Genomic DNA, 10,426 nt, shown 5'->3' on the forward strand with positions numbered 1-10,426 from the left:
AAATAATCTTTAAAAAAAAAAAGAAGAAGGAAAAATTTCCTTTCTTTCCTTCTAGATTCCAAGTTCTGTGACTGATCTAACAAGGTAGACATGACACAATGATGTCGTTTTCAGTGTCAGTGGGTTTGGAGTGCGGAGTCCTTGGGTTCACTCTGGGAAAGGTTTCCCCAGAGCTCCCCTTTCAGCGGCACATGGTGAGTTTCCCCGGTGAGTTTCTCCATGAGGCAGAGATGTTAGCTATATTAAAAGAGTAGGTTTATTAGAGAAAGGGACAGAAGAGTAAAAGACACTTGCATAGACACAAGTGGACAGGCAGAGCTGCCCTGAAAGGGACAGGTTTGCTGAGAGAGCCCTGCATGGTTGCAGGTGGACTTGAGGAGAGCTGCCTCCACTGAGGGAGGTCAGAGAAGAGAAGCCCCCGTAGGTACAGGTCACCGGCAGGCAGGAAGCTGCTGCCCTGCAGAGGAAGAGAGTTGGTAAAAGGAAGCACCCGCATAGTCACAGGTGGGCAGAAAGACTGCTGCCCCGTTGTGAGGGCAGCGTTAGGTTTTATCATCATCATCTTCAGGGAGGAGCTCATCTTTATGGGTGGATGGTTTGTACTCCTGACACTCCCTACAGCAGTCTGATTGTTTCTGGGTGTTGTGCATCCTGATCTGGGCATTGATGCCTAAGGGTCTTGGTTTCTATACCTGGGTTAATGGCTTACACTAATCCCTTCTACCCTTACCTCCTTGTGAGTTAAGTTCTTTTTTTTTTTTTAAGATTTATTTATGCATACAAGAACTGGGGTTTAGGCCAGAAGTGCAGGGGGTGAGAGGATTCACCAGAGACAGTAGGGAGCAGAACAGGCAGATTGACTGAAATACACTGCTGAGGGGAGCAGCGGGCAAGACAGGAGAGGTCTGCTGTGCCAAGTGGGTTGCCCCTTGGCCAGCTGGGGATCGAACTTGTGCTTCAGAGGCTGTGGATCACTTCATAGTGTGGTGCTTAACCCCTTGCGCCACCAGGGAGGCCTGTGAGTTATGTTCTTGACCTTGTATCTCCTTTCCTCCATCAACAACATAGATTAACAGGTAGAAAAATGACAGAGACGTGAGATTCAAATTCAGGCAAAACATCTATATCATGATTATTTAAGAAAGGGGCAGAGACTTGGAATTTTCTAAGTAGAGGAAGGAAATTCAGTCCAAGGTGAGAGGAAGAAGGAAATATTTGATGAATAATAGGTTGCCCTCTTATGCAGATAACTTTTTAGGGGAAAAAGTGATCTCTGGGACTGGCTCTCTTCCTGTACAGATGTAAATTTTCCGATGTTAATTCCCTGCAAAAGGGGGAAAGGGGGAGATTAAAGGCTTTCCCTGATGGATCTTGACTGCATTTAGCTCAAAATAATCTACATGTCAAAGTGGCCACTTCAAAATCATACTATATCTAATTATTATTATTATTATTATTTTGCAGAAACAATACCCAGGGAGGAAATTACAACTTAATGAAGTTGGTTCAAGGGGTAAAATTGGGGTGAAAGAGATAGATGATGGAGTTTCACTTCTCTGGATATAGCAGTTTGTCTAGTTCTTTTTTTTTTTAAGATTTATTTTAAAAGATTTATTTATTAATTTATTAATTTATGCATACAACAGCTGGGGTACAAGGCCAGAAATGCAGGGGATTAGAGGATTCACCAGAGACAGAGTGGGGAACAGAACAGGCAAACTGACTGAAATACACTGCTGAGGGGAGCAGCAGGCAAGGCAGGAGAGGTCTGCTGCACCATGTGGGTTGCTCCCTAGGCAGCCGGAGATCGAACTCATGCTGCAGTGGCTGCGGATTGCTTCATAGTGTGATGCTTAACCCCTTGTGCCATCAGGGAGGCCCCATTTTGTCTAGTTTTGACTTTGACTATGTTAACATTTTGACATAAAAATAAATCTACAGGACCTCCCTAGTGACGCAAGGGTTTAAATCTCAGTGCTATGAAGCTATTGGCAGCCACTGCAGCAGGAGTTCAATTCCTGGCTAGGGAGCTGACCCACATGGCTGAGCAGACCTCTCCTGTCTCACCTGCTGCACCTCTCAACAGTGTATGTCAGTGGATCTGCCTGTTCTGCTCCCTACTCTGTCTCTGGCGAATCCTCTCACCCCTCCCACCTCTGGCCTACACCCCAGCTCTTGTATGCATAAATAAATGAATCTTAAAAAAATAAATCTACAAGGAAAAATAAGAATTACACAGGAGTGCTTGTCAAAGAAACTCCATACCAGCACAAAGAAGATGGGGGTTGATGATGCTTGATTGACGTTACTGAAATAGTGCACAAAAGTCCAATAAAACAGCATGACAGGTTTGCCAATCTGTATTGTACATTTTGGAAGAATGTACTAAGGGATAGGTCTTCCAAAACCTTCAGATAGTCCTCCCCAAGATTTCCAGAACAGTTTATCTCCAATATATGTCAGTGTGACATATTTTAAGTTGAGGTCAATTGAGGACCAGTCTTCAAGGAAACTATTAGCATTACCTTAACTACCTCAAAGAATGAAGATTACCAAGATTTAGGGTCATTTCCAGAAATAATCTTTCTAGTGCAGAAACCTATCTATACAGCAGACACCTAGTTATAGAGCATCTCGTTTTATCATGAGTCACCCTCATCATGTGATACCCCCTCCTCTCTCTTTGATGCCCCCAAGCATGTCCTCCCCACCCCTGCTTACTCCTTTCATTAACTTGGGGATGAAAACTCCTGATCTGTCCTATTTATTTTAGAATTTAGGCAGCCTAGGTAAAAAACTGTGAACTGGGCGGATGAAGTGCCCCAAGTTCTATTTGAACAGGTGGACTAAATCATGGACTGGTGAGTCCTGTCCAAAAAATTTGGCCCACAACACTGACCATAAGGCACCCTGCTTGAGAAAAAGTGTTAGATCCTGACTCATGATTATCTCATAATTCCCTGGAGGGAGAAGGCTGAGAGCCCACATGCTAGTTGGAATGTAACCCATCTGCGCATGCCTGGGCATAATCCAACCCAGAACAAGCTATGATGCTGCCACTCCTTTTGCGTTATGGTAGGACCTACCCCTTAAATATCTCCTCCTACTCTCTCTGGAGAGCCAGGCGTGTTCTCCGTTCCTGCAATGGCTCCCTCGTGCATGAATTTCTCTCTAATAAAGCCTTTCCTGGTTCAAACGCACCTAATGCTCTCTGGTGAATTCTTCCCCTAGAGGGCAAAGGTCCCATTCTTTTGGGTTGTGGCTGTAACAAATTTACATCCATGTAAATTCTCCATACATAGGTAATTCATTTGTTCTTTTTTCCCTCCTAATCTGTATGATGTTGTTTTGATTACTTGACCAGACACAGCAGAACTTAGAAGGGTAGGGAGAATTTCCCTCTGCCCCTACAATGCTTGTACAGTAGGTGTTACAGCATGCATCAAAGGGAGGAGCATCACAGCACAGTGGATGCGTGCCATTTCCAGCACAACCATGCCTTGGACGACAACTCCCAGCATGCCATGAGCAAGATGTTCTGAATGGGGGGCAGCTGGGAATGAATGAAGTGGATATAATGGGTCTAAGAGGGGCAATGAAGAAAGGGGCCAACATGCAGAAGAGAGGCACTTGAAGAAGAGCCTCATGGATGAGAGATGTGGGGAGGTGGCTCCTTGTCCTTCGCAGAAACAATGGCAACTGTCATCGTAACCTCAAGGTGGATTACATGGTACATTTTGAATTTCAGATCTCTCCTGTCCTAGCTCTTGGTGACCTGCCTAATCCCTTATGGTTTCCTTCTAGGAGGTACCTTATACTTGTGACAAGCTTTTGGATCTCAGCTACCCTCCTTGGGGCTGAGGCATTTGCCCATGAGGGGATGGCTAATATCTGGAGTTTTATGGAGACCTGTTACTTGAAATCCTTCCTTCTCTCTGTCCACATCAAATAAAGGTCTTTTACATTAAGAGTCTGCGTTCTTTGCCTTAATGCATGCAGATAGTTGGATTCCTCAGAATGTGCCCTTGAACACTTTGGTGTCCTTGGGTACCCATCGTTTGCCTGGTTGCATAGAGACTGTGAATATGCTAGGTGGAGAATCAAGCCTAAGGACTACTGGGACACTGACTAAAGGAAAAAATCTCTGGAAAAAGACAAGTAGAAAGTAAAGAGGCTTGGCACCCTTTGAGAGCCTGAAATTCCAGGGAAAACAATGAGACATGTGTCTAAGAAAGCTTACAACTGGTCATAGAAACAGTCTGGGTGCTGGGAGGCACTGCCTCAGGCCTTTAGAGGGTCCTGCCCTAAAGCTGTTTGTGGATTCCACAGAACTCTTGTGAAAGATAAACAAACACACATAAGTTAAAGGATGAGGACAGATTTTATTCAGTAGTAACTACGGCAATAAGAATTAGGGTCCAGGGACCTCCCTGGTGGTGCAGGTGTTAGGGGGAAAAGGATGTCCTAAAGCTAATTCCATACAGGCTTTGTGGACTCCACCCCCACCCCAGGCCAAAGCCAAAGACACTGGGAACTCCAAATCCCATCACCACCCAAGGGAAGGTGGCTGGGACCTGAGGGTGGGGTTAAGCAGCCAGGTTGGTATAAAGCCAGACACGTGTGGGCTTTGGGGGGGGGTTCCCCATTTTGACTCTCCGCCAGCTCGCAGCATCTGGCCAGCTCGGAGAGTGCTTTTTGGGTTTCCAGGTCGGCGGATTGGGTAGGACGCATTAAAGACTTTATTTCCCTATTTTCTCCCTGAGTTGTACATTTTCCTTATTTCCTTTTCCCTTGTAAATAAACCTTTTATTAACCTTTTGTGTGTGCCTGTAGTGGAGTATTAATAAGTCCCTTGTAAGTGCGTGGGTGAGGACCCACAGCCAGGCAACCCGTTCAATATCGGGGCTGCCCTACAACACAGGGGTTAAAGTTTCAGCACTATTAAGCTATACTTCAGCATGAGTTTGATCCTGGCCAGGGAGCTGACCCACATGGCACAGCAGACCTCTCCTGACTCACCCGATGCTCCCCTTAGCAGTGTATTTCAGTAGATACACCTGTTCTGCTCCCCACTCTGTCTCTGGTGAATCCTCTCAGCCCTTGCAACTTTGGCCTAGACCCAAGTTCTTGTATGCATAAAGAAATAAAATCTAAAAAAAAAAGAACTAGGGTCCAGTCAGAAGTGAACACACTGTTATGAAATTAAAGGCTGGGCTGTGCTACTGGGATTTAAGGGGTCCATTTACAAGACTAGGCCATCAGCGTTTGTTAATGGTTCTCACCTAAGAGTTATTTCCATGAATGTAGCTGGTCAGGTCTGTGGGAAGACAGTCTGGGTGGTTGAGATTTACATCTCAAAGGGTCTGAGACAGAATTTATAAGTTCTGAAGTAACTGCTGGAAGAAAGTGTACGCGTGTCTACTTACCAGATTTGGGCTGGAACAAGCGGTAAAAATTCCTAGTAGCGCTGGGCTTTTCTGGGAAAACGTTTTAAGGGAGGCTGGGGTTTTTCTGGGGACACGACCTTCAACTACTAGATGTCCCCATAGAGCTGTTCAAGGAGAGAATCTGTCATCGGGCACTCCTGGACAGTGCTGTCACTCAAGGGCGTGGTGGCTGCACAGTGATACTACCCCATGGGTCTCGTTCATAACTTGTATTGTCATAGGGCAGGCCCGATGTTGAACGGGTTGCCTGGCTGTGGGTCCTCACCCGCGTGCTTAAAAGGGACTTATGAATACTCCACTACAGACACACACAAAAGGTTAATAAAAGGTTTATTTACAAGGGAAAAGGAAATAAGGAAAATGTACAACTCAGGGAGAAAATAGGGAAATAAAGTCTTTAATGCGTCCTACCCAATCCGCCGACCTGGAAACCCAAAAAGCACTCTCCAAGCTGGCCTGATGCTGCGAGCTGCGGAGAGTCAAAATGGGGGAACCCCTCCAAAGCCCACGTGTCTGGCTTTATACCAACCTGGCTGCTTAACCCCACCCTCAGGTCCCAGCCACCTTCCCTTTGGTGGTGATGGGATTTGGAGTTCCCAGTGTCTTTGGCTTTGGCCTGGGGTGGGGGTGGAGTCCACAAAGGTTGTATGGAATTAGCTTTAGGACATCCTTTTCCCCCTAACAGTATCAGCGACCAAGCAAAAGCAAGCCGAGGACTCAGCCTGGAGACCCCGTCCCATAATTTGCTTCCACTGGGCAGCACGCTGAGGCCTAAGCCTTGGCCGGGCAACACCCGGGACGGAGGAACCTGAGTCAGCGCATCGTGGGGATGCGGCAAAGGCGCCACCTAGTGGCTGTGGGTCTGCCCGTCGTCGCGGGCGAGAACTGCTTTCTCCGAGGTGGATTCGCAGGGGTGAGGGTCTCGGGAGGCAGGTTTCGGGCTCCCAGCGGAGAGCCCCGGGCTGGCGGGGAGCACGTTAGGAGGCAGGAGGCTGAGGGAGGTGCGGGCCCGGGGGATTTCAGTATCTCTGCCGGGACGTGCTCGGAGCTGGGGTGAGTGCAGCGAGGGACTACTCCCCGCCAGCTGCGCGGAGAACCCCACTCCGGTTTCCTGGGGCGTTTGTGGCACTTGGCCCCGCCCTCACCCACCACCTTTCAGAGCCGAGGAAATCCGGCCCGACCGGTCTGCACTTTGTGAAGCAGAATTAAAGAACTGGAAAGGCGAGGGTTAGGCATTCCCTAGGAAATGTGTTAAATCTACATTACAAAGGGGGGCGGGCGGCGAGCACCCCTGGAACTTGGGAGCATTGATAGTTTGTGTGTATGTGCGAGTGTGTAGGGGGGGTAAGGAGGGCGGGGTAGGGGAAAATAAGTGAGAAGAAAGGAGATTATGAGAGATGTTACTGAGATTAAGGATTTATGTCCTTTCTTGGGGACAATGTAAATAGTCCCCCCTAATTATTTGTGCCTAATTGAATTATTAGTTTTCTAAATCCATCCCTCCTGGGGCTTTACCATTACCAGTTGTTCAGCTTTTAATAAGGAAAAATTTTTTAAATTAATTAATTTATTTATACAAGCACTGGGTACAGTCAGAAGCGCGGGAGGGAGAGAAATTCACCAGAGCCAGAGCGGGGAACAGAACAGGCAGAATGATGAAACACACTGCTGAGGGGAGCAGCAGGAGAGGTCTGTCGTGCCATGTGGGACCCTCACCCGGTGGCTGGGGATCGAATCGGCGCTGCAGAGGCTGTGGAACCCAGTGCTCAACTGCTGCGCCACCGGGGAGGCCCTAATAAGGAAAAATTTTGAGAAGATTTATTTATTTATTTATGCATAGAAGAGCTGGGGTACAGGCCAGAGGTGCAGGGGATGAAATGATTCACCAGAGACAGTGGGGAACAGAACAGGGGGATTGACTGAACTACACTGCAGAGGGGAGCAGAGAGTGTGACAGGAGCGGTCTGTTGCGCCATGTGGGTAGCTCCCTGGCTGGGGATCCAACTTTTACTGCAGAGGCTGCAGATTGCTTCATAGTGCTGTGCTTAAAACCCTTGCGCCACCAGGGAGGCCCAATTGTTCAGCTTTTATGGCTACAAAATTGTAACTAATATTGCTAACACTGTTGTTATGGGCTGGTTGTGTCCCTCTGTTCTCCTACCCAGCTTGTAAGTTGACGTTCTAACACCTCAGAACTTTAGAATATGACTATATTTGGACCTAGGCCTTTTAAAGCGGTAATTATGGTTAATTGAAATCAGTGAGGTGGTCTCTAATCCTGTGTGACTGGTGTCCTTATAAGGAGACAACAGGACACAAATCCAGACAGGGATGATTATATGAGGACCGAGCAAGAAGGTGGCCTCTAAGCCCAGAAGAGAGGCCTCAGCAGGAAGCAACCCTGCCAACACCTTGTGGTCTTGGACTTGCAGCCTCCAGAAATGTGAGAAAATGACTTCTGTTGTTTTAGCTGGTCCTCCTGTGGTATTTTGTTATGGCAGCCCCTGCAAGCTAATCCAGCTGTATCAAAGGAGGATGTCACTGAACACATTTTTACCTTCTACAGGAGCACAGTCTAGGCTTCGTCCATGTCCCCATTCGTCCTTGGCTGATTTACCCAGTGTGGAACCAAGCTTAGCCAAGGTTTCGCCATCTTGTATATCCTCCACCTTGATATGTTAGTCCTTGTACAGCCGCATTCCGGAGATAGTTTCAATAGTCACAACCCTCACTCCACTTGGTGACGAAAAAGCAGACCACCCCAGCCTCCCATGATGGCAGTCCTATCCATAAATGGGACAGCATCACTAACCGTCCAATCAGTTTGAAACTATAATCGTGAGCGCCAAAATGCCTTTGTAGTAGCCAATGAGTAATTGCCAGCTTCTTTCAAAATTCGCGCCGCTTGTGACCCTATAATTGACCCCTGCTTCCTCTGTTCGGGGCTCTCGACCTCTGCCGTTGCATCGGTGCGTGTCGAGGGCCTGGACTCGAGCCCGTAACAAACTCCTTTATGTTCTTGCATTGGCTGTCTGTGTCCTTGGGGGCTGCACTGGTCGACTTTGGGCACAAAACCCAGCACTCAATCTGACTTTGCCCACAGACTCTGCCCTCCCCCCTTTTTTTTAAGTTTTATTTATTTATACAAGAACCGGGGTACAGGCCAGATTTGTGGGAGTGTGAGAGGATTCACCAGAGACAGAGCAGGGAACAGAACAGGCAGAGTGACGAAATATACTGCTGAGGGGAGCAGCGGGCGCGACAGGAGAGGTCTGCAGCGCCATGTGGGACCCTCGCCAGCCGGGATCGAACCGGCGCTGCAGAGACTGCGGATAGATTCACAGCGCAGCGCTTAACCACCTGAGCCACCAGGGGAGGCCCTGTCCCCCCTTTTTAATATTTTTTTATACATATAAGAACTGGGGTGTAGGTCAGGGTGCCCGGGGGGGGGGGGGTTGGCAGTGAGAGGGTTAACCAGAGACAGAGTGGGGAGCAGAACAGGTGGATCTACTGAATACACTCTGAGGGGAGCAGCAGATGAGACAGGAGAGGTCTGCTGTGCCATGTGGGTTAATTCCCTGGCTGGGAATCAAACTTATTGCTGCAGTGGCTGGATATAGCTTGACAGTGCTGAGACTTTAAACCTTGAGCCATCAGGAGGCCCTGGGGTCCCTTTGTATGTCTCCTCAATCATTTGAATCAGACCTTAAGGGGCTCATACAACTTTATTTGTCAAAGTTTCCTGCATCTCATTTCCACTGAGGTGGCCTTTTGAGATTGAGGGGATATGGTAGTTCCACTTAGGAAGCTTTCTTGTGTTAGGTGTCCTCCAACCCCCTGTTTTTCATTTTCTTTTTCTTTTAGATTTATTTATCTATTTATACAAGCACTGGGTACAGTCAGAAGCGCGGGAGGGTGAGAGAATTCGTCAGAGCCAGAGCAGGGAGCAGAACAGGCAGATGGACGAAATACACTGCTGAGGGAAGCAGCGGGCGGCAGGAGAGGTCTGCGCGCCATGTGGGACCCTCGCCTGCGGCTGGGGATCGAACCAGCGCTGCAGAGGCTGTGGGCAGCTTCGCAACCCAGCGCTCAACCGCTGCGCCACTGGGGAGGCCCCCCCCCTGTTTTTCTTTAGACCAGAACAGAAAGAAGACAGGAAATTATAAGCTGCATTTAAGTTTTATATCTATTAACTTAGAGTGAAAACCAAAACACACAAAAATAGCCACTTTTTCACTTAGGGAGGGACCTTTTAGGAAAGTGGTGCAGTAATAGACTGCTGGTGGTGTAAATGGTTACAACTTTTTTTTTTTTTGGATTTATTATAGGAGCATTTTTCAATGGCCATAAAATTGTTCACACCCTGAAGTTCAGTAATCCCTCTCATGGGAATCTGCCCTAAGGAAATAATTAAACAGAAGCAAAAGGTCATATGCATATATATATATATATATATATATATATGTGAAAGATGTTCATTGTAGCATGATTTGGAAGAGTAAAAAATTGGAAAGAAACCAAATTCTCAACAATAAGCTAATTGTTCAGTTAGAGCACAAAGGCCAATGGAATATTATGTAGCTATTAAAAACGATAATTATGAAGAACATGTAGAAACATGACAAATGTTTATGGTTTTTGCACATATACTTATTGAGAAAAAGGAAAGTATAAGACAGCATTCAGTTTATAATTATGTTTATGTGAGAAAAATGTCACATTGGCAAAAATTGAGAGAAAATAAAAATGATAAAAGAAAACATAAAAAGTGAAATTAATTTTCTTAGGGTAGCAAGGCTAGGAATTTTTTTCTTTTAGAAATTTTTTTTGAAGTATATACTGTAGTATACTTTTTATATTAAAGAAATGATCTGACTATATAGAACCATCAAAACATAATTTGAGGGCCTCCCTGGTAGCCTAGGAGTTAAATCTCAGCTCTGTTACCATGACGGCCCACCACAGTGGCCTGAATTCGA

The sequence above is a fragment of the Talpa europaea genome (assembly GCF_964194135.1).
Source record: "Talpa europaea genome assembly, chromosome: 12".
NCBI classification, from domain to species: domain Eukaryota; kingdom Metazoa; phylum Chordata; class Mammalia; order Eulipotyphla; family Talpidae; genus Talpa; species Talpa europaea.